This window comes from Ostrea edulis, chromosome 3, assembly GCF_947568905.1.
Source record: "Ostrea edulis chromosome 3, xbOstEdul1.1, whole genome shotgun sequence".
Lineage (NCBI taxonomy): Eukaryota > Metazoa > Mollusca > Bivalvia > Ostreida > Ostreidae > Ostrea > Ostrea edulis.
The window spans coordinates 68880414-68885934 of record NC_079166.1 but is presented as its reverse complement, the minus strand read 5'-3'; the positions used below and the strand labels follow the sequence as shown (position 1 = coordinate 68885934).

Here is a 5521-nt window from a genome sequence, read left to right as displayed (position 1 = left end):
AAGTTGGACATTGGTGCCTCAGACACAATCTGTAAACCCATGCCTTCCAAAAGTTGAGGACCGGTGTGGTGACATATCCCAAGATGTAAATTGTGGTTAATCAAGAAAACGATTACAACAGATACCGATTTCGTTATACATGTGATAAGATTCCATTGATAAGAAAACTTATATAGTGTATTACGCTCTCTGAGAAAATTTCATACCATTACAAGAACATTGCAAACATGCAAAAATTATCATCATACATGTAGATGGAAATACCTGTATTAAGGTGAGTGGGTTTCATTTCTTGGTTTATGTCCACAATATGTACAAAACTATCAAAATAGCATAAAAGTCTCAGTAATTGTAGAAATGAAGGGGCATCTGTACGTTTAATTAGATCCTGTATCGCTAGATTCATGATTATTATATTTCAAGTTGATATCAGTACAAAATAAACTAACTTTGCTTGATATTTCCGAAGTTTCGATTCATTAAATCATATAAATTCACAAAAGGAACAGTTCTTATCTACTTTAGAGATTGTAACTAAAGCAAAACTATTGCTGTATACATGGAAATATTCATCCCTGTTTTATTTTCGCCCATTTCCTTGTCAACGGGTAAATTTAAGAAAATGGAAAACCCTATTTCTTTTATCTTTTAACACAACTGAAATCGTCAGCAAGTATAGAATGATAAAAATAACACAGGACGGAAATAACCACGTGTACAATAATTCAGATAGCGATTTACAAACCCGCATTTGTTTGTTTTGGTGATGTTTTCCGCCACACTCAACAATTTTTCAGTTATATGGTGGCGCCCAGTTTTTATTGGTGGAAGAGAGAACCCAGATACAATGTAACTGGGAAGAGACCACCGACCTTCCGAAAGTAAACTGGAAAGTTTCTCACCGGTGCGAGCGGGATTCGAACCCGCGCCGACAGAGGTGAGAGGCCGTGTGATTTTGAGAGCAATGCTCTAACCACACGGCCACGGAGGCCCCTCCCGCATTTGTTAAGACTATGTTAATGATGTCATTTTTTTTATTTTTTTTATTTTACGGCCCATCTACTGAAACAAAACATTTACCGCTTCTTTGAAATGATTATTATAGTACTACAACTCCATTTAAATTAAAGTACATACCTTGAAGTTGTTCAAGTGTGTTGAACTTTGTGACCAGCTCCACGTATTAAATACGAAAACAAAGAATGATTTAACGTAAATCTAAACTGGAACAAATCCAAATGTGTTATTTAGATACATTCATATAGGATTTTGCAATTGAAAATATCAAGATAGTAACGCTGAGTTCAAGTACAAGACCCAACCAACTTCCCTGTGTACTCTATAGGGGGAAATAAATCACGGTGGAATTTTTTTTGCTGTATTCGTGGTCTAGACAAATTCGCAAATTTAAGAAACCGTGAATATTTTTATCATTCTTTCCCACACAATTTGTTTTTAAAATGGGGCTTATAGAGATTCGAATCTGCCAATTTATGAACCCGCGAATGTGTCTAAAATGAAAAACACGCTAAAATTACAACCCGTCAGATTAATCCCCTATACAGTATATGTCTAACACATATGTTACTGTAAATTACCTTTTTGTATCGTTGAATAGTCAGGATTTACTTGACCTTATTTTGTGAAGTCGCTTCCATCACCCCTAACCCTTGACACATTTTTGGCTCATTTTCATGAAAAAGTAACGTATAATGCAAATTTAATCATTTGAATCCCTATATAAGTTAGGGAACGATTGTGGCAATGGTTTCTGTGATTTTATGGACATTTCAAAGCATGGAAGCGTTCAGATTATTGAAACAAATATGGGAATTTTGAAATGTTCAATGGATTCTAAGGTCAATATGACAATTTAATTTGCAGATACAACCTTCCATTGGGTCAAATGCTGTCTAACATGCTTCATTACGATTGGTAGGCCGTTCCTAGCACTGAATCTTGTTCTTTGTCATTATCCTGGTGTTCATAGAAGATGTACTCCGATACTAACACCGTATCATGAGAAATCATTGAACATTCGTTTTGCAATATCCTACTTAAAACTCTTTTATGAAACACAAAAATTCCTATTTTACAAAAATGGTGATAGCGAAAAATTTGATACCCAGTGGAACAGATGGATCCTGATCTTTACTTAACTCTCTCTCTCTCTCTCTCTCTCTCTCTCTCTCTCTCTCTCTCTCTCTCTCTCTCTCTCTTTCTCTCTCTCTTTCTCTTCCTCTCTGTGTGTGTGTGTCTCACATATACAAAAAAACTTGTCTGTATTCCTACATGATCCTTGGTATGCATATATTGAACATATATTATGATATATACAGATTGTTTAAAAAAAAATTAAAAAAATAAAAAACAAACAAACAAAAAAAACACCGTATGATGGATTCGGGATGGGAACTATCGCACAACGGATAAATTCAAGATATAATGCGTTTAGTTGTTAATTTGGTTTTAATTGATTTCTGTGGATGGTAAACCAACCACCAATTGTATAGCTTTTAATTCTATGATACAGACAATTAGCTATATAGTCGTCGTAAATCATATTATCATTACTTATCCAAAGTTTACAATATGAAAGTTGAATATAACCAACAGTGATCAATCTCAATTTCTATAAGCGAAAACTAGAGAGTTGGACAAATACCTCTATACACACCAAAGGTGAAATCCGGTGCCTAGGAGGAGTATGCATCCCCTGTCGATCGGTCACCATTATATCACTTATATATCCATTACCTCGTGAAGGCGTTACAGTTGTGAGCAATGCGTCTCTGAAACATATAATCATAGTACGCCTACTTTAACGTCTAAGAATTCTGAGGAAAAATGAATGTAGGAAATATAGAAACATATATATATATACATGTAGAACGTCTATTTTAACGGCTAGTGATTCTGACAAACACGAGTTACGGAATCAATATCTTTTACGCGGGTATGTTAAGACAGGTCATGCTTCATTTATGCACGTAAACTGCATCATTTTCAAATCTGTCTTACACAGAGAGAGGGAGCTACTAACTTTTAAAAACTATTTTGGTTGTTTACATGACAACATTTTGTATCATAACAACATGACACACATGCAAATACACGGGGGTATGGACTACACCGCTTTTTGTTCTGTCATGTCCCTATTATTCCGATTTAAGAAAAACATACATCAAACGATATTATTTTACTCGTCTATCCGTGTTCAAACCTTTGCAACTTTTTTCAATAAGAAACAGAAAAGCATTATGTAATTTAGCAAAATTTTTGATAAAGGCACTCAGCCTAAGAAACTTATAAAATATCATATGTTTGCCATTCCTCCATATTTGGTCACATGTTTCTTTTCACATGATGCTTTTCACATGATTATACTCGCTAGTATATTGTTCCTTGATTATTATATACACGTAACTGTACCATATCAATGAGATGTAAAACTCATACGGTACCAATTTTGATGCACCAGATGCGCATTTCGACAAATAATGTCTCTTAGGTAAATAGCATTGTTATAGTGACGTGTGCTTGAACTCTCAACACAATATTCATGAGGGTATGAACTGCAACGCTTCACACTGGAGTATTTTTCATACAGATATATGTTAGTCAGTTAGTTTATTGAAACTTTGAGAAACATAAAACTTCATAGTTATTTCGGATTTCAAACATTTCGGTTGAGCATCACTGAAGAGACATTATTTGTCGAAATGCGCATCTGGTGCATCAAAATTGGTACCGTATAAGTTTTACAATTAAGCCCTTGTAGCAATTTTGAATAAGCAGTCCTCAAAATCCAAATTGGTTATGTCCCTGATTCGACCCATTGTTTTGAAATGCATTAAGTTTAACATTGTATTCCGTGCAGAATATATTCCCACAAAACTTAACATCATTGCCGATTCTATTTCTCGCAAGCAGTGGGAAATATTTCGTTATGCAGCGCCGGAAGCAGATCCAGTTCCATTGACAGTCCCCTCCTCCTTCACAAACCTCATCTCCAGTTTGAATTCAACAAATTATTAGAAGCTTCATTATCACAAAACACACACAGAGCTCACAATGCAGGTATCCAGGCGTATTACAAATTTTGTTCAGAAAACCGGATCAGTCCAAATTGGCCACCCAACTTAGCTTCAATAGTTCAATTCATGTTAAATTTATCTATCAGGAGTTTAGCTTTTTCCACAGCCCGCTCATACATGGCTGCCTTGTCATATCATTGCAAATTGCAAGGAATTTATGATCCTACTTCTGAATGTTTGGTTGTTAAACTTTTGCAAGGTATGACACGTTTGAGGCATACTCCAGATAGCAGGCTTCCAATAACAAAACATATCTTAGCTAGAATATTTCAGGTGCTTCCATGTATTTGTAGTAATGTCTACGAGTCTGCTTTGTTTTCTGCTGCATTCTCATTAGCTTTTCACGGGCTTCTCAGGGTAGGCGAATTAGTTAGCGATTGCAGTTCAACAGCAAGAGTTTTACAAAGAGGTGATATTAAACTAGACAGAGCAAATGGCTCAATAAGTTTAACCATTACATATTCTAAGACTGACCAGGTGGGCAAGGGTTCAGTACTTAACATTCCTAGGGTAGGAGATTTGACATGCCCATTTTATCATATGGATGTTTTTCTGAATGTTCGTCCTAATGACTCGGGCCCCCTTTTCTGCCATTTTGATTCGTCACCATTGACCAGATACCAATTTACTGCTATTTTGTCAAAAGCAATTAAAGTACTTCAATTGCCATTCAAGTATAAAACTCATTCTTTTAGGATTGGGGCGAGTACGGAACTAGCAATCAAGGGGTTTTCATCTGATGTCATTCAGAAATCTGGTAGATGGCGATCTAGCTGTTATAAATCATACATCTGTATACCAAAGTTGTAATTTTCAAGTTCATTTCTTTTGTAGAGAGTCAAATCGTTTGGTTGGTGGGCTCCTCAATATTAAAGTGGGTACAAACAGAAGCTCTACTTAGGCCTGGTGGTTGCGGTTTGAATCTCGGTAGGGTAAATATATTTTTATGGTGGCAGGGTTACAGCGGTCTAGCCCTTATGCAGGTCGTCAATAAATTAAAATACTTAAGTAGATTTGGTCCGCAGCAAAGCGCCATTCTACTACATTGCGGTGGGAATGATTTAGGCCATACATCCATAAGAAAATTGATGTTACAGACTAAATAAAGTTACAAAATTTATAAAAACAAATTTTCCCAATGCTAGGATTATATGGTCTTGCGTTCTACCGCGCATTGAATGGAAATATTCCCACAATAGGGCCAAAATGGAGGAAGCACGCCGGCACCTTAATTCATTTGCATGCGCTTTAATCAAGTCGGAAGGGGGGCTGTCATTTCATATCCAGATATCAAACCACAACCCACATTTTTACACAGTGATGGGGTTCATCTATCCAAACTATGGAATTCCATTCTATTAAACACACTACAAGTGGGTCTAGAAGCTATACTATGCCACAATGTTGTATACTTTCCGCAGTAG

At 36.0% G+C, this 5521-nt stretch overlaps 1 pseudogene; it reads left to right on the top strand.

The window, feature by feature from the left end:
• Positions 1-4214: 4214 nt before the first annotated feature.
• LOC130053628 (uncharacterized) lies at positions 4215-5521 on the top strand (annotated as a pseudogene).